We start from the raw sequence: 19,674 nt of genomic DNA, 5'->3' as shown, positions 1-19,674 counted from the left end.
TCCTCTTTTCCTTGTGATGCCCGCAGGCATCCCTCCTCCTCTTTCTCTTCTTCTTATCCCCCAGAGTCTGGTCACCATTGGCATCTCATGGGCTGGGGCCCACCCTCCTCATGGGGTAATTATTTCCAGCTGCCCCTGTTACCTTAGCAACAGGGCCTCAGTAGAGACCCTGTTACATGTGTGCAACTATATAATAACTCTTCTTCTTCTCTGTGTATGTGTGTGAATGTGTGTAATGTATGTGCTTTCCTGCACATTGATGGATCACACTACCAGGGAAAATACAGCTTTCTTTTTTAAAAGTGTGTGTTTACAAGATCAAATAAGAGGTTTTGTGGGGGAAGAATAAGTTGAAAGAAATGGATTGGATAGGGAAAAGTAGAGGGATTCTAGTTAGTAGGCTTTATACAATCCTTTACAAGAACAGAAACTAGCAGGAGATTGACTAGGTAGGAAGCCAAGCTAGTCCAGTACCTTTCAGATGCTGTTGCCCAGGCAGAAACAGCTCACAAAAGGCACAGAAAGGCTTCAGGCAGAGGCTTATATGCTATTTCTATGTCCCTCCCCCAAAGCACTGTGATTGGAAGGGGATTCAAGGAAAGATCACAGTCACTGGACAGCTAGAGATGTCAGTCTTCCCCCCCCAGCTCCCCCTCCCTCTTCTCAGTTTCTGTGTCCCTGAAACACTGCCTTCCAAATCTCTGATCTATGAATCTTTTCTGAATCTGTTCCGAATCAATTCAGAGTTTTTTTTTCTCCCAATTTGATTCAGATTCAGTGATTCAGCCTCCAAATCAGGATGAATCTTCTCCAAATTGAATCGACCACAGAAGCTTTGCACACCCCTAATAGGCAGCCATTACTTTTAGAAAAGTGTTAAGCCTTCCCTTAACCCAAGTTGTACTCTCCTTTCAAAAGCTGTGAAATGATACTTGCACTATTAGGTAGTGCTGAAGGAAACTGAGAAGAGCCCCAATTTGTAGGAAGTAAAAAAGTAATTTACACCTAGATTAAGCAAATGTCTTGCAGACACATTTCAAAGACTCTCTTACTACACTGATAGTCAAGTTCTACTCATAATCATCTTCCTGCCACCTTGACTTATTTAAGGACTTGCTCAGACTTGTTCTAAAATATTATAATATTTAAAAGCATTTAGGTGTCAAAACTTCATTTAATTCTGTAAACCTGATTAAACTCAACATTAATAATCCACTGTTGAGACTTGTATTTGATTGTTTCAGAACTGATTGATTGTTGGGTTTTCTTTCCCTTCATGCTCTATATCATCTTACAAATAGGACCAGAATTTTAAATAGTAGAATGGATTCCTATTTTATTTTGTTGGGGTTTTTTTGTCCTGTAAGACCTTTCTGTTGCAAGCCATGGATCTTGCAACTCTTGCTCTTACTACTAGTCTACTGGAGGTTAGGGGTAGGATTCTGAGTCACTGAGTCAAATTGGAGTATGGGGACAAAAAAAATTTCTTGAGGTTCAACAAGGGCAAATGCAAAGTCCTTCACTTAGCACTGAACAATGCCATGCACCAGTACAAGCTGCAGGACTGACTGGCTGGGCAGCACCTCTTCAGGAAAGAACCTGGGTACTACAGTGCACAGTAAGTTGGATATGAGTCAGCAGTGTGTCCTTGTTGCCAAGAAGGCTGACAGCATACTGGGATGCATTAGTAAGTGTGTTGCCAGTTGGTCAAGGGAAGTGATTATACCCCTCTATTTAGCACTGGTGAGGCCACATCTGGAGTACTGTGTTCAGTTTTGGACCCTCAACTAACAGAAAGGTTGTAGACAAATTGGAGAAAGTCCAGCAGAGGACAACAAAAAGAGTTAGGGAGTTGGGGCACATGACTCATGGAAAAAGACTTGGGGAACTGGGCTTATTTACTCTAGAAGAGAGGACACTGAGAGGGGTACTTAATAACAGCCTTCAACTACCTGAAGGGGGGTTCAAAAGAGGATGGAGTTAGGCTGTTTTAAGTGGTAGCAGATGACATGACAAGGACCAATGGTCTCAAGTTGCAGCAGGGGAAGTTTAGGTTAGATATTAGGAAGAATTTTCTCACTAGGAAGGTAGCAAAACACTGGAACAGGTCACCCAAAGAGGTGGAGGAAGCTCCATCCTTGGAGGTTTTCAAAACCTGGCTAGACAAAGCTTTGGCTGGGATGACCTAGTTGAGGATGGTCCTGCTTTGAGCAGGGGCTTGGACTAGATTACCTCCTGATTTCCCTTCCAATCCTAACTTTCTATGGTTCTATGATTGTTTGATCAAAGCTAGCAAAGACTCATCAATGGAATATAATTCAATAGGGCTTCTCTTTCCGGGAATACATGTAGCAACATCTTCTAAAACACATATTATTTCCATTAATTTCCCATTTCCATCAGATGTTATATTCTGGAGCTCATTATATCACTAATTGTTGGTAGACCTGACGCCAGTGAAGAATCAAGAACTATAACAAACTCTGCCAAATGGTCTCTCTAACCCAAAGCTAACCAGAAGGTCCTTTTCATGAAAAGAATAGTCTCAATACCTGTTTTAAATACATATCTACACTAAATATAGTATGTATCCAGTCCTGCACCATCTTTGGTAGACCTCAACTCCCAAAGGAAAAGAGACACACAAACTATATGTGCATATCACAATATTAGGGTTGCTATTATTCTGTCTTCAATTTTCATTGTAGAACTAAATTAAGAGTTAATGTTCTAAATCAACAAAGAGAGATTAAAACAATCCTGAAATAGAGATAATCATACTGCAATTTCAAAACAATGCAACGACTCTTTGGTAAGAAGCAAGAGCACCACACATTGCAGAAAACATTGGCTATCTACTGGTACTAGCATAAACTAATCACCTGATTTGACAGCTTCTTAAAACACCAACCATGGAGTCCCAATCTATTATTTTCCTATTAGTTTTACAGAAAAAATCTGTTTATTTCATTAACATGATCATCACTAGAAAGAATCATAGATAGCAAATCATACACAAAAGCCATTGGGGTTAATACAGATAAAAACTGCATAAGATGCTTTTGAAAAGGCATTAAATAAAACTTTGCAAATACCTAAAATCTAATATCTTTAGTTTTGTTTCATTTGTCTGTTAGTCATGAATATAGGATTTTCTAAGCAGTTTAGAAGAGTAACTATCATAGAAATCTTCAAAGCCATACATATCCATCTGATAAAAGCATAAACAACAGCTTGGTCTAATAAAAGATATCAGATTTACCCAAAGAACCTTGTCAGCTTATTAAGCAGCCACTTTGGTTGCACACATTTGAATGAGAAAAAGTCATACTTCATTTTCATTTAGAGCTTTTCTATACTTAATGTCCTAACTACTAAGCTGAATACACATAACCTTTGTATATACAATGTCTTGTTCTTTCATGAGATTGCAGGATATTGATTTTATGTCATAATGCAATGATGAACCCCTTCCATACATGGCTGGTTGTACCAGAAAATGGTCTAGTGCTTATGCAATGGCTTCATTTTCCCAGGATGAAAATGTATTTATGGTTGCACAATTAAATCAACTCCATTTCTTCATCCCTCCTTCCCTCTTGTTGTGGACATAAAAATAGGTTGTGCATTTTTATTTGATATCATATCAACAAAAAAAAATGTCAATAGTATTGTGTACTTCTATTCCTGCCTGCTCTCTCTAGTTTATAGCTTGGAGTCCCTTTGCATGCTGGAGATCATGTGAGAGTTTTTTACCTACAGGACTGGACGTTTGTTAGCTAGCAGAACAGGCATAATAAGGTAGCAGACTCATAGTAGCACAAAATGAAATGATCCAGAGCATTTTTATTGAAATTTCAGTTCTTCTCCATTTATTGTAGAAAGCAGGGATGGAATTTCAAAACTACATTTTCAAAGTGTTTTATGGAGTTCTCCTGCCTGACTACTGAAAGCTATAATTACCACAATAAAACTAGGGTCTCAGATGCCAATATAGCATAACTTATACCAGTGTAAAATGCTATGATCTACAAATAAAGTGTACTAAGTACTGGGAAGATTAGTTATATCTAATAGCATTTCAGGTATTCACAGTAAGCTCTGCATGTAGCCAGTAAATTTTTAATGTATATTTAATAAACATTAAACTTTATGATGAAGAGAGTGCAAACTTTTAGTCATTGGATTGTGCCTCAACAGTATCATAGGGAAAGACACTGACTGATTGCTTAAATAAAAAGAAACAACTGAATAAAATGTTGTTGGCATGTTTAGGTAAGTAGCAGTATAAATATTTTTTCCACCTCTGAGTTTTTTCTTCTTCCTCGTAACATACTGAGAAATAAGGCACAGAAGTCTCAAAGACATGAAGTATGAGCTGACTGTAGGAGTGCCCCTTACTTCCATGGATCTGGAGGCAGAGACCTGTTCCATAGCAAGTGCAGATCATTGTTTTGGTATTTAATAAAAATGTTATCAAAATCCACCAATTTCAAAGGGAAGATGACATTTTAAATATTGTTTAAGAAGAGATGGATCCGTCCAAGGTAACACAGGTCATTTGGAGTAGAAGAAAGCAGAGAAGACATTCTTCACAATTGGTTGGATGTGGGAGGAAGAATCAAGCTTACTGCATATAATATCTTGAAACAAAATCAGTCAAAACACCAAAGTTAAAAACAAAACAAAACAGGTGAAATACTAGAATATTTTGAAAGCAGTATGTGCAGAGAATTATGCCTTTACAAATTAAAGTCCCATATTTATGACAAGAAAGGTGACAGCAACTGTTTGGTTTGGAACTCAGAAACCAATGGAAATATGAAGCTTTATAGGATGCACTTTGGAGAACATTAAATAACCACGTTGGAAGAAAATAATAATAATGCTATTATGATTTAGTCTGTAGCAGGCCAGTGGAGGATGCTCCTGCATCGAGCCACCCACATCACGGCACCCAACCACCTTCCAGGCTCTGAGTGCCTCCCTAGGGGTGCCTCACATCTGACCAACCCCTTTCTGGAGCACATCCAGTAGCCTGGGGGTAACTCAGCCACCACCCAGAATCTGGACTGATCTTGTACGTGTGCCCCCTGGGAAACACAGGCCTAGTAGTCCTTGAGAGTACTTGACCCACTGCAAGAACTTGGTGTGCTTCCCTCAGTCTCAAACACAAATAGTGGTCTCCCTTAACCGAACCAATGGGACCCCAAGGCATAATCTAGATTCTCTCCCAATAAGTCTCCCACGCTAGGTACAAAGGTGAACTTTATTGGTTACAAGGAGTAGGTTTGTAACAGGGTAGAGAATATCAGAGAAATACCTTACAGCATGGTAATCTTTGATTATGCATCAGTATTACTGCAAGCTATAAATCTAGTTAGACATCAAGTAGATTAGTCACAAGCATCATCCAGAGGCAGGTGGAAATTTCCTCTGGAGGCAAGCAGTTCATTGACCATGAGTTTCAAAGGAGAGAGAGAGTTTCAGATGATCCAGCTTCTCTGAGAGTTCTCAACATGGCTTCTGCCCCTCCTCCTGGGAAGTTCTTAACCTATATAGACCTTATGACCTCATTAACCTGATCCAATGAAAGCTAGTAACTGTTGGCTGCCAGCCAACCAATTTGAAATGCATCACTGGTTGCTGGGTAGACTGGCAGGGTCTCTATCCCCTTCCCAGTCATGATAACATTGCCTAGAACAATAGGGAGATTAAGCCCCAACCCCAATGTGTGAGGCCAGTCATGTAGGCAGAGGGAGGAGGTTTCCCCGCTCCCTCAGGACTATATTCAGCTCAGGTTACAACTTAGGGTTACCTGAAGCTGATGGGGCCAGAGGTGTCTGCCCTCTTCAGGGACCATGGTAACCAACTTTTCAGGTAGCAGAGTTTGGGGAGAGACAGAGGTGGTATTCTGCCACATAGTCCACATATCTCTCTTTAGGCTTTGACAGGCTTTTTAGACAACTTGTCTTAGAGGGCACATCCACACATGCAAGCACGTGCGCTTGCAGCAGCTCAAATGGAAGTGGTGCAAATTTGATCCAGGGCCTTTTGCCTCAGTGCATGTGCTCAGACATGCATTTTGTTGTGGAGTAAATTGTGCCACTAGGGGCAAAATAACCCTGCCTGCCTCCTCCTGGATCTTCAGCCAGGGGGAGCTAGAGCCCGGGGCCAGCACCTGTGCTGTGCCCAGCAGTATAAAGAGCTGCCCTGTCCTGGCTCCAGCAGTATAAAAAGTCACCCTGGTAAGTAGCTCAGGGCCCAGCCAATTGGTACCTGGGGACACTGCCCCTTGTGCCAGTTGTACTGCTGAAGCAGCCCTGAGTTCCCTGTACCCTCTACCCATGGTAGCAGTCTGGCAGTGAGGGCTGCTGCCTGGAAGTGACCTGCTGTGAACCTGCTAGACTCAGATGGGAACTGCAGAGCCAGTAGAGGCATCTGCCCCTGTGGGCCAGCTGCCAGTGGACTGCAGTTGCAAGGTTGGCCTTTGTGTGGTACTATTACCATTTGCGTGCCCTTCTCAGCCATCTGGGCAGCTATCACCCAGAAGCTGTTCTGGGTGTGGTGGCCTGCTTTGAAATTTCAAAGCATGTCCTCCTGGCCACATTTGGTGTTCCCTATTGGAAAACTGAAAAAACCCTGATTAAAAAAAACCCAAAATCACTCTCTAAAATACCCCCAAATCCATGTTCCTCCACAAGTAAAACAGAAGAACACTATAAAGAGAGAAAGAGAGAGAGAGAGAAAGTGAGACAGAGACAGCGATCAGTTGGACAATGTTTTATTGATCTATCTATAGTGTTAAAGCAAGTCTCTTATCATAATAATAAAATGAACTCTAAATACAGGTTTCATGAATTGACGAATACATATTTTGCTGCCCTCCTACAGGGCAATGGCCCCTAAACAAGGGATTGGTCACCCCACAAGGGCTACGGCCCCCTAACAGGGGGTTCAGCCCCTACAGAAGGGGATCAGCCCCCACACAAGGGGTTCAGCCCCCCAACAGCAGGTTCAGCCCCCACACAAAGGGTTCAGCCCCTCAAAACAGGGTTCAGACCCCCAACAGGGGGATCAGCACTCTCACAAGGGGTACGGCTCCCCAGCAGGGGTTCATCCCCCACACAAGGGGTACAGCCCCCCCAATGGGGACTAAATGGCCCCTGCAGGGACTACCACTCCCCCTTCAAGGCCCACATGCCCCACCCCATCCTCCCAATTGGTGCCCCACCTGGCCCCATCCCCCACCAGCTGCTGCAGCCCCCCCGCCACAAGGCTGTCCCACCCACACCCACCCTCCCTGGATATCCAGGGGTCTAATTTTCTCCCCGTGCTACAAATTTGCAGTGCAGGGAACATTTTGTTCCTGCACGTGCCTGTTGTGGTTAGACCAAGGGGTTGGACTAAATGACCTCCTGAGGTTCCTTCTGTAGCAGGACACTAGGGTGCCTGCTATTGGATAATAGTAATGTGGGCTCAGCTGCCACTCACCAGGGCAGCACAGGTGGGGGTTGCCTGGTCAGCTGACCAGGAGGGGGCAGGGCCTGGCCTAGATAAACAGAGAAGGCTGAGGCCAGAGGTCAGTTCTCCTGCTGGCAGCCTAAGAGGAAGATGGAGCTCTGTTGGAGCAAACACAGGTGAACATAACAGAGGGGCCTGATGGCTGGTGAGTGTCTGCTTACAATACTGGGTGGAGGAAACCCTGAGAAGGATATGTGAGGGATAGCCAGGTTGGCTTGAAGTTTATGTTGTTACCCAGGAGGGGGAGATTTTGGTTTTGGTTATTGTTACGAACCGGAGGACTGGGTGACGCTGTAGGGGTGGAGGAGGCCTCAAGGGAGCTCCCCAGTAGAAGCGGGGTTCCTAGCACTGCGGGGGCATTGTGTTTTGGGATGTCTCAACCCCAACCCCAGTGTGGGCAACTAGCGGGACAGGCCTGGTGGACATAGGCCTGGCAAGGTGTGTCTGGGGGCCAGGTAAGGCTAAGGCTGCCTGAGCCCCAACAGTGAAGAGCCCGAGTTCGGCACAGGACCCAAAGAGGGGTCTGGGGGCCAGGTAAGGCTGAGGCTGCCTGAGCCCCAATTCTGGAAAGCCCGAGTCGGGCATAGAAGGCCCCAGAGTGGGCAGGAGCGCGAGAGACACAAGCATAGAAGGCCCCAGAGCAGGCAGGAGCACAAGAGGTGCGAGCATAGGCCCAGCGTGGGCGGGACCACGAGAAGCGCAAGCATAGAAGGCCCCAGAGTGGGCGGGAGTGTGAGAAGCGCAAGCATAGAAGGCCCCAGAGTAGGCCCGGGAGAGGGCGTGGACATTGAGCAGGCCCTGGGAGAGGGCGCGGATAGCGAGCGGGCCTGGGAGGGGGCACCGATATTGAGCAAGGCTCCAGGAGAGGGCGAGCATAGGAAGGAGGCCCCAGGAGGGGGCGCACATATAGAGTAGTCCCAGGAGAGGGCGAGCGTAGGGTGTAAAGTAGAGTCCCGGCATAGTAAGCCGGGCACCATGCCACAGTGGGCAGGAAGGCAGCCTCCCGTTAATAATATAAGATCAAAGACGTGGCGGGCGAGATAGAGGGTGCATTCAAGACCTGAGTTGGCACGGGTAGGTAGGGCACTGGGGGAGGTCACAGTACCCCTGGAGGCCGTCCTGCCACACCTTCCAACCCTAACTTTCTATGACTTATTCCGCAGTTCCAACTAACAGCTGTCTTAGTGAGTCCAAGAACTCTTAGTCCCACTAAGAGAATCCAGCTCAGAGAATCCTTACTCAACCACTAAATTGGGCTTAGCAGTAGGCCTGTACGAGTCGGCAGTGATCCAATCCAGCTTCAGATCCAGCCACTTTGGATGGCTGTGATCTGATCTGGAGCTCTGGAGCGGGTTTCCACCTCAATCTGGCTGAAGCAGCTGTGAAGCTTTGGAGCCACCTCGGACATCCGGCTATAGGGTCTAATGGGGGAATAAATAAAAGATCTATAACTTTGTTGTGTTTTGTCTTATTTGGATGAAACTTGCAGGAATGGTAGCCTCTGCTGAAAGCATAAAACCTGCCAAGTTTCAGGAAGATCTGTGCAGGGCTTTAGGGAGAACTGTACCCCAAATTCTTGTAACACACAGCTGTGACTTGAGTTTGGTTTTCAACACAGGGGGGTCAAAACTGCAGGAATGGTAGCTCCTTCTGATGCCACAAAGCCTGCCAAGATTCAAGGACATAGGTGCAGGGGTTTGGGGGGAACTGAACCTCAAGCTGTGGACAAGCAAAACTCGTGCCATGGGTGACACTGCATGTGCTAAGGTGCAGCAGGGTGACAGCTGCAGAGACGGTGGCCCCTGCTATAACGCCTGCTAGCTGTCGAGATCGGTGCAGGGAGGTTCTGGGGCCCTGCACTCCTAGCTGCTGACAGAGAAAGCTCGTGCCAAGACTGTGTCTGTCTTAGGGCAGTTGATTGTCTGTATTGATTCTTTCCTCTCCTTGGCCTGGTGTTGTAGGTGTTAATTGATGCTCGTTAAGTCATTATGTAGTAGCTAGGTCCTGTGTATTGAGCTGGTCCCTAAGTCCCTGGTCCCTGAGTGAATTTTGATTGATTGATTGGTAACTGGTAACACAGCAGCTTAGCAGGCAGGCCTACAGCAGTGTCTCCCCTCCCTGCTGCAAGACAATCACAGTCAGTCCCACAGCACCCAAGGCACGAGTTTTGCTTGTCTGCAGCTTGAAGGGCAGCTCCCCACAAATGCCTGCACTGGTCTTCTTGAAACTTGGAAAGCTTTGTAGCATCACTAAGAGCTACCATCCCTGCAGTTTTGACCCCCCTGTGGTGTAACACATAGATGAGATGGAAATTTTGCTTTCAAGAATTTGGGGTACAGTTGCCCCGAAACGCCTGTACCAATCTTGCTGAAACTTGGCAGGCTTTGTGGCCTCAGCAGAAGCTACCAGCCCTGCAGTGTTCACCCTGCTATATTGTAATGCCTAGATGTGACATGAGTTTTGCTTTCAAGAATTTGGGAAGCCGTTCCCCCAAAACCCCTACACTGATGTTCTTGAAACTTGGTAGCCTCTGCTGAGAGCATAAAACTTGCCATTCTTTCAAGTTTCATCCAAATTGGACAAAAAACCCAAAGTTATAGCTATTTTATTGTTTCCCCATTATACCCTATGGCTGGAGCTCTGAGGTGGCTCCAAGGCAGCTCTGAAGCTCTTCGGGAGCTCCAAACCGCTTCAGGAAGCCTAATGAGGCCAGTGCCTCAACCCAGATGTGCTGCTTTGGACCCTGAAGCATCCAAAGCTTTTTCAGATCTGAAGCTCTGTCTGAAGTCTCGCACAGGCCTACTTAGTGGTGGCCAAAAAAAAATCTCTTCATGACTGGCACTGCTTTTTTGCTATTTGGCTTTCCCTAATACATCCAGGAGTGTTATCCCTTTTGGCCATAGCATTGTTCTGTAGGCTCAGGATCATTTGACTATTGAATATAATTCCTGACTTCTTTCCTGGGTCACTACATTTCAGAACTTTATTCCATTCTGCTTTCATGCATGAATGATGGTTGTTTTAAAACCCCTTTACCCACTCCTGGTTTCTCTTCATTGTTCTACAGAAACCCTACATCTAAAACCTGACCCAATTTCCCAATACTTTATTCACTACATTAATGACCTTTAATTTATAAAGGACCTACATGAGTTTCATGGTGAAAAATTGCTTCAAAGCTAATAGATCTAAAATTAGGGTCAAACTGATCTCATATTTGTGATTAGGGAGGAATTTTACCCCACCATGAGACTGGCATGGACCATGGGGAAGAAAGGATTTGCCTTCCTCTGTAGTTGGGAACTTTGTCCTCTTCCTTAGCTTTCTCGTGTGTATTTTAACAACCACTTCCTGTCCTTGAAGTGGTAGGATATTAACAATGCCCCCTGCTTTAACTGTGGCAGGTTAGGATGTTGTAGGTGTCACTGGGCAATAAGCCTACTAGTTATGTGATATGGGTGTGTGTGTGTGTGTGTGTGTGTGTGTGTGTGTGTGTGTGTGTGTGTGTGTGTGTGTGTGTGTGTGTAGTTTTAAGAATAGGCTATACCAATACTTCTATAAGGTGATTTAGCTAGAGATGATCCTTCCTTGAGCAGGAGGTTGGACTGGTCCCTTCCAGATCTACTTTTCTATGATTCCATGTTCAGTTACAACAATGAACTCTAAATCAGAAATCCACTTAAGTTCCATGCAACTGGCAAATTGCACCATTCAAGGCAGCTGAACTACCACAATACAGGACCTGAAAATATTGTATGCATTTTTTTCAGGGATTATAAAAAGTTATTTAAAAAATGGACTCACTTATCCAAGACTTTAACCATAATACCCTACTTATTTTCATTAACCGCCGAACACAGCACCTTTCCAGATACTATGTTAAATGTAATTTTGCTATCATATACCACTACAAAATTGTTTTCAGGTTTTTTTTACACCCTTCTGCTGGACCCATGCCTAGGTACAGAGGTTCCAAAAGCCTGAGGTGGGTTCATACTAACTTTTGTGGCTTTTTCCAAGTACCCTAGATTAGTTCAGGAGTGAACAGAACCCACATTCACCCTTGGGGTGAGGCAGAGAGGTGGCCTGCACTGACTGAGGCCAGCAGGCTATAAGCACTCGCATCAGGCTGCTGGAGAATTCCAAACCCAGCCAAGCAGCTGGCCACCCCTAATTAAGCAGCAAGACCCCAGCTCCACCCCCTGCCACCTGTCAGAGGGGGCTGCGTGGGGAAAAATGGAGGTCCCAGCCACCTGACCATCCCCAGCTATGCTCACTCCAGTCTGGGGGAGCCAGGGTTGGGCCTGCACCATACCATGGAGAGAAGAGGAGCAGAGAGAGGAAGGAGAGGAACAGAGGCCCCCCTCCCCACCACATGCCTCCCTTCCCACCTCCCACCAGCTTGCTGGCTCAGGGATGCAGGGGTGCCAGGCCAATTCCACAGAGCAGGGGGAGCTGTCCCTCCCTCCCCCCCACCCCCACCCCCACTTCCCAGTGAAGTGGACAGGCATGCAGCTTGAAACCATGGCTCTTTGCTGTGGCTTTCTGCCAGTCCAGAAACTGGGGGCTGGGAGGGGTGAGGGAACCAAGTCTCTCCCTACACCTCCCCACACCCAGCTGCACAAGTAAAAGACAGACTTTTCTGGCTCTTGGCCATGACAGTTCAGGGACAGGTTGGCCCAATGCCAGGGGCAGTACCAGCCTCTTCCTAGTGGGAGGACTGAGGTGGTATAGACAGAAAATTGGGGGAACTATGCAAACAAAGGCAGGACACAGGCCTTGTGGGCCAGGCTGGACTGGGAGTACTGCACTCCTGATGGTGGGAGCAGAGTGGGCTCAGCTGCATGGAGTGGGTGGTGGCATGCTGCGGGGGAGGCAGGGAGGTTGGAAGGGTTGGCTCTGGGAAAGGTAGCTACAGGGGCACTAAGGTGAATTTTGGGGTGGCTATTGCCAGCCTCCCCTTACTGCCACCCCTACCTGATGCTCACCCAGAGCAGATGAGCACTGGCTGAGGCTAACACCCTCCCCCCTGTGAGGGGTGCCTAGGACCTCCCAAGGACATCGAACTAAGGTGATTCACTATGGAATCTGGGGCAGAAGTTCAATATACTGCTCTAGCCTAAACCAATTAAGTCTAATCCTACATCCATCCAGTTCCATCTTAAATTGGGTTCTACTATTTTGAAACTGATCTGTGTGCTCTGAACTTCTGTTTTGTTACAGGTTCAGACCAGTTTCCAATCACTTATACCAGTTTATATGCAATGTCTGTATCTATCTGTGAACTATAATATATATTTTATACCATAGTATGATTCATCATAATCCTTTTCCTCCTCTCCTCCATAATCATTCCCTCTGTATAGTTTCTATCACTTGCACAGACACTATTATAGAAATGTTGGAACTCATATGCATAGAAAAATCCCTATAGTGAAATATGTGACAGAATGGATCCATTCACCCAGTTAGACTTAGAACTTGTTCCTGGTCAGAACTGTACCATATTTCCTAATGAAGTTTATAATACCAGTGATCAAAATTAGGTAACTCAGCTATGGTTACTATAGAAAAACCCAGCACCCACAAATATTTTCCATATGGCAGTGGTTATCTTTGAATCTTAAATCAACACATAGTATGTAAAATCCATTAAAATTGGAGGCATCTATTACTACTGCAACATATGTTGCACTAGGGCTACTCAAAGAGATATTATGTATTAGGCATTCACTGATTAATAGCAATATATAATGACTGCTTTCTCACCATCCTCCAACACAGACTTTAATTAGTAGTTATTACAATTTTGTTATAAGTGCTGTTGCATTAGAGTTATTTAGGCAACACTTTGGCACAGAACTATTTCCTGGACTGCCATGTTATATGAAATTATTACTATTTGACAGGTATACTATACATGGATAGCCCATGTAAAATCTTGCAAATGTATTCATTACTAAGAAAACATAGAATAAAACATGTGTCAAATTTAAATAGAACCCACCTGTCTCCTGAAATAATTTATGCAATATGTGACGTGAAATTTTGACAAAATACTAAACATATTGTATTTGCTCACAACACTAAACTGCCGCTGTTAGGAACAATACGAGATATTTTAAATGCATATACAGATAAATTTATTTTGGAACATATGAAAATGGAAAACTGAACAATCAGATTTGCACCTGCATTATTCATGCAGCTTGCAGAAGCAGAAGTACCAAGTGGAGAAACCAAGAGGAACGATATGGCAATTTAAGCTGTCTGTGGCAGCCAGCAACGTTCAGTCTGCAAAGGGACCTTCAGAGCTACATAAAGCTTTTATCTACTCCTTGTGTTTCTGACTGTCACCCTTTTGATTGGGAGAGCAAAAGGCTGGAGCAGCAAGTGACACCCAGAGAAAAGAAAAATATTCCTCCCCCATTACAGAAGCATCTCCAACATATGACTTAAACTAGGGAGAGAAAATGACTGGTGGCCCTTCTGTGCAAGCCACCTAACAATTTCTCATGGTCTCATCACTGATCTCTCATTATATAAGAACACAAAAGCAATAAGGGTTCCTTTGGTAAATTAAAGAATAGTGGGGGATAAGAGGATCTACAACCCAGGGAAAAGAAGATAAAGTTCAGGGAAAAAATCAGGCTACATAAGCACAAAATGTAGCAGCTCAGAGAAGTAAGGGAAAGAAAAAAAATGAAAAGGAATGAGTAATGGGAAATAAGGAAATAATACAAAAAGAGCTTGAAGTGAGAAAAAGTGAGTATGTTATGTAATTTGAAAGGGAAAAGAAAGATAATTGGCAATGAAATAGGGAAAGGAGGGAATAGAAAGAGAAGGAGAAAGCAGAAGACAGAATCATGAACAAAATACGAAGGAGAGAAGGAGAAAAAGAAGGAAGGGCAAGAGAAAGAGAAACACAAAAGGAAGGAGAGAGAATGTGAGGGAAGGAAAATAGGGTTAAAAAATGTAAAGTGAACGAAACTGACTGTGCATGAGGACAGGGGAACAGGGTAAGATATGGCCTGGAAAGTAAAACTCACAAAAAATACATAGACTGCATGTTGGGAGGGGAAAAGATGACCAAAGGCAAAGAACTAGGCTGAGGGCAGGAAAAAAAAAAAGAAATTGGGCAAAACATGAGAGATATACCATAGTATGGCACAAGAAGACATGGTGAAGCTTCACAAAGTGACACTTCACACAGGAACCAGGAGGGTCTTAATCATAAATGGCTGAGAATAGTATAATTCAGTGTGTATTACCCATTCCAATGTATTAGAAGGTGAGGAATCTAACAGGAGCAAGCAGCATATACAGCAAAACTGCAACAGGGTAGAACAGCATATATGGCATGCTCCAATGGAACATGACTAAAGTAGAAGTAAAATGATAGAAGCCATTGATCTTAGCCAAAAGGCCAAGAACCGATTGAATTTTATTAGTAGATGTTAAGAGTCATGAACCAAAAAGATGACAAAGCCAGAAGGGAAATACAGAGCAAGGGACATAAGAGAGACATAAGAGTGAGGGGGGATGCAACTAGGTTACAGACAATACAATGTTAGCCAACTAAACCGAGGGAAGGGGAAGGAGGAGGGGTTGCAATGCTGAGAGAAAGAAGATCGATGCACACAAACCCATACAATGGTTTGCACCAGTGAAGGGGGTAGTTTGAAGAAAGTTTCTCAGTCTATAGAGTCTTATTGTGGAGGTCCTCTTCAGGTGGAGTGGAGTGGTCCATCATTGAAAATTCCTCTCAGAGTCCATCAGGTGCAAAGTGGGGCCAATCCACTTTGGCCACCAGGACAAAAGGTGGCAGGCGTGTGGCAGAGACCCTCCCCCATGTGATGTCCAGTTGAAGGCCACATGCCAGAGCCTGGCAGCTCTGCCACAATGCTATCCAGAACCGCTTGGTGAGGGCCATCTTGGCTGCAGCAGGGGAGATCTCAGTGAACCACATAATCCCGGGCTGTGAGAGCCAGCTGTGCCCTGACATCGTCATCATGAACAAGGAAGCCAAGAAAATTGTGATTATAGATGTCAATAACCCCTTCAAGAACTGGAGCCAAGCCTTCACTGATGCCCAGGCTCACAAGTGGGAGAAGTATGCCCCAACATCCTGAGGGGCCGTGGCTACGATGTGACAGTCAACGAGCTCATTGTGAGAATGTTCGGAGCCTGGGACCCCAGCAACGAGGGTGTCCTGTGTGCCTGCCGCATCTCTTGCCACTCCACCAAGCTGCTGTGCTGCTTCATGGTGTCAACACCATCTGTTGGTCCTGTGACATCTATGTCAAGCACATCACAGGCCACCACCACCAGTACACTGACCCCACCAGACTGCCTGCCACTGGACTGGACATTCAAAGGCAGGCAGTTGAGACAGGCACAGTGGAGGAAGCGCCAGTCTGGGAAGTGCATGAAGCTCCCTCTGGGCATGAAGTAGTTGCTGAAGTCCCACTGCTACATCCACTTAAAGTCTTGAGTGAAGTAGCAGGCTTATAGTACATGCTATTTTACTTTCTATATTCATGCCGTTATACCACTACAGTGTTATTGCTTTCAAGCTGCTTTATGATGAGTGGCATATTTTTACATTTCCCACTCTAACTGATCAAGTTTTATTAATAGCACATTAAAGGGGAAAGCAAAAAAAAACCCCATTAAATTATTAAAAATCAACTTTTAATAACTTTAATGGATGCCTTCCTATTTCTGACTGTTTCTTGCTATTTTAACTGAAGGCTGAGATTCTCACACCCTGTATGACTGGGTGGACAACATCTAACCATAGAACTTGCTTCCTGAATTGATTCTTCCTCACAACAGTATTTGTGCAAAAGAGCTCACATTCCATAGAAACCTGCATAATATCCCTGTAGCTGTGATAGCAGCTGATTATATGAAGAGGTAATATTGAGAGAGTATTTATGCATTTTTAGCAGTCTTTAGGATATTTTATCCTTTGTGCAAAAAAAAAAAAAAGAATCAATTTCATTCTACTTGTACTTTTCACTTCCACTCCCTCCGTTCTTTGATCGCTTTACCTCCTGTCACTCCCTTACCTGCTTCTCTGTTGCTTGAACATCCCTCTCCACTGAGGCCATACCTCCACTGAGGCCATACTTCCTGGTGAGTTTCTTTCTTCTATCTAGTAGACATATTGTCCAGTTGCTTCATTCTTGTTCGTGATAGTAAATACACCAGTTACTGAGGGAAGCACTTGTTTTCTCCTCAATAATCCTCCATTTCTAAGGACCTGAATAAACTATATATTTACATCTGTTTAACCTACTTCATTTTTTAACAGTAGTGTAGGTTATACTGGGATCCAAGCAAGCAGTCAAACAGGTATAGCTGCTCTTAGTAGGTCCCATTACAGTTCCCCACAATGGCACTAATAACCAATTTGCCTTGGATAACTGAGGTCACATGACATTTACTTTGGCATAGTTAGACCCATGAGATTACCAAGAATTCTATGTAAGATTCAAGTAAGTTACAGCAGAACTTGATTGTATGTCATAAAATAACTGAAAATTAGCATTGGAAGGGACCTCAACAGAACATCTAGTCCAACTCATGCTCAAAGCACGGCCATCGCCAACTAGATCATTCCAACCAGGGCTTTATCGAGCTGGGCCTTAAAAACCTTCAAGGATGGGCCTTAAAAACCTTGTAGGTAATTTTTTCTGGTGCTTCACCACTCATCCCAGTGAGAAAATGTTTCCTAATATCCAACCTAACCCTCCATTTTTGCAACATGAGACCATTGCTCCATGTTCTGTCATCTTCCACCACTGAAAACAAACTAGCTCCATATTCTTTGAAAGCACCCTTCAGGTAATTGAAATCTGCTATCAAATTCCCCCTCAGTCTTCTCTTCTGCAGACTAAATAAACCAGTTCCTTCAGCCTTTCCTCATAAATCACATGCCCGAGCCCCTGAACCATTTTTGGTGCTCTCTGCTATACTCTCCATCTTTTCCACATCTTTTCTATAGTGGGATCCCGAAAACTGGACACAGTACTCCAGACGTGGCCTCACCAGTACTGAACAGAGGGAAACAGTTACTTCCCCCAGTCTGCTGGCAATGTTCCTACCAATGCAGCCCAGTATGCTGTTAACCTTCTTGGCAACAAGGACACACTGCTGACTCATATACATCTTATTATCCACTGCAGTACTCAAGTCCTTTCCTGAACAGCTGCTGCCCAGCCAGTCAGTCCCCAGGCTGTAGTAGTGCATAGGATTCTTCTATTCTAAGTGCAGGACTTTGCACATGTCCTTGTTGAACCTCGTAAGATTTCTTCTGGCCCAATCCTCCAGTTTGCCTAGGTCACTCTGAATCCTAGCCCTACCCTTCAGTGCATCTATTACACCCCCTGCTTTGTGTCATCCACAAATGTGCTGAGGATGCACTCCATCCCATCTTCCAGATCACTAATGAAGACAATAAACAAAACCAACCCCAGGACTGACCCGTGGGCACTTCACTTGATACCAGCTGCCTTCTAGACATTGAGCTATTGATTATTACCTGTTCAGCCTGACAATCCAGCCATCTTTCTATAAATCTTACAGTCCATTCATTGAACCCTTGCTTCCTCAGCTTGCTTGCCAGAATGCTGTGGGAGACAGTATCAAAACTTTGGTAAAGTCAAGGTATATTCATTCCACTGCTTTTCCTACATCCTCAGAGCCAATCATCTCATTATAGAAGGCAATCAGTTTGGTCAGGTGTAACTTGCCCTAGGTAAATCAACGCTGGCTGCTCCTAATCACCTTCTTCTCTTCCAAGTGCTTAGAAATAGATTCTTTGAGGACCTGCTCCATTTTTCTCGGGTGTAAGGTGAGGCTGACTGATTTGTAGTTCCCTGGATCCTCCTTCTTCCCTTTTCTAAATATGGGCATTATATTTGCCCTTTTCCAGTTACCTGGGACGTCTGCCACTCGTCACTAGGTTTCAGAGATAATGGCCAGCAGCTTTGCAGTCACATCAGCCAATTCCCTCAGCACACTCAGAAAAGCATTTCATCTGGTCCCATGGACTTGTATATGTCTAGCTTTTCTAAATTTTCCCTAACCTGTTCTTTCACCACTGAAGGATGCTTACCTTCTCCCCAGATTGTGATGCCTGGTGCAGTAGTTTCAGATTCCTGCTAGTATTTGTGTAAAGCTGATTATTCTGGTGTAAATGGGTTGGGTGTCCAATCCCTAAGAGACAGTGAACAGGGGTTAATTATCTGAACCTTGGCACCTGAGCCTGCCATGCATAACTGGAAGCATCCACATTACAAAGCCACATGCAAGTCATATCCATGTAGCTGCATTCAAGGCAATGCTACAGTTTCTTACACTAAGTGCCAAGATTTTGAGGACCATACTCCAGCATTCTTTGTGCCCCACTCCTTTGTGTTGCCCTAGGAATTAATACATAGTTTGTTGTGGAAGGAAGTATGTCTCATGAAGGAAGTGCTTAGCAGCTGCAAAATAATGGAATAATATACATTTAGCAGGCTAATGGCAAGATAGGCCTGTCTACAAAATACATAGGATGCCAGTATAGCCAATGTCACCTGCATTCATGTACCCTGCAAGAACATTTATAGAAAAAGTTTGAGTATCTTTACCAAGATTGAGCTGTAAGCTCTGCAAGTTTACAAGTTTGATAGAAGCATCCAGAAAATTCACCTCTCTTCTCTGTGGCTTCATCCAAGGGAGTCTCTGGATGGATGGCTGTTTCCACAACACTGGTGATATAATGGGGTGTTTTTTATGTGTCAATGATATTTGTGAAGGTGTTGCCATTTTTGCTGTTTCCGACAAAAGCAAAATCTACTTAGACCCTTCTCCAGGAATCTACTACTTGTGCTTTTAAAAAAATGAAATGTGGCCCATTTGAAAATTACATAGCAAGCAATAATTATAAAAATTACATATAAATAAAAAAATTACATATTTAAAAAGCAAGCAAACAAATAGTAAACACAAAGTTTTGAGGACCTAGGAGTTGAAAATAGAAGAGCAGGAATACTTTGTCTTTCATGTGTATTTTGTGTGTCTGCACTACAAGTATTACTCAGACAACATGCATTTCACTGAGGCCTTGTCAAATTTAACAAGTCTAGCAAGGCTGGT

At 44.2% G+C, this 19,674-nt stretch overlaps 2 long non-coding RNA genes across 2 annotated transcripts; both read right to left on the bottom strand.

Moving 5' to 3' along the window:
- Positions 1-16,654: 16,654 nt before the first annotated feature.
- On the bottom strand, positions 16,655-18,681 carry LOC149865611 (uncharacterized). Its single transcript, XR_016442049.1, has 3 exons — positions 18,650-18,681; positions 18,074-18,161; positions 16,655-16,684 (listed from the first exon to the last, which is right to left on the bottom strand). It is a non-coding gene; the product is annotated as an uncharacterized LOC149865611 (long non-coding RNA).
- A 30-nt stretch (positions 18,682-18,711) lies between these two features.
- Positions 18,712-19,212, bottom strand: LOC149865610 (uncharacterized). The gene is made up of 3 exons (XR_016442147.1): positions 19,167-19,212; positions 18,892-18,956; positions 18,712-18,750 (listed from the first exon to the last, which is right to left on the bottom strand). It is a non-coding gene; the product is annotated as an uncharacterized LOC149865610 (long non-coding RNA).
- Positions 19,213-19,674: the final 462 nt, after the last annotated feature.

This window comes from Crocodylus siamensis, chromosome 4 (assembly GCF_052110815.1).
Source record: "Crocodylus siamensis isolate JL-2025a chromosome 4, ASM5211081v1, whole genome shotgun sequence".
Lineage (NCBI taxonomy): Eukaryota > Metazoa > Chordata > Crocodylia > Crocodylidae > Crocodylus > Crocodylus siamensis.
This window is presented reverse-complemented; position numbering and strand designations above follow the sequence as displayed.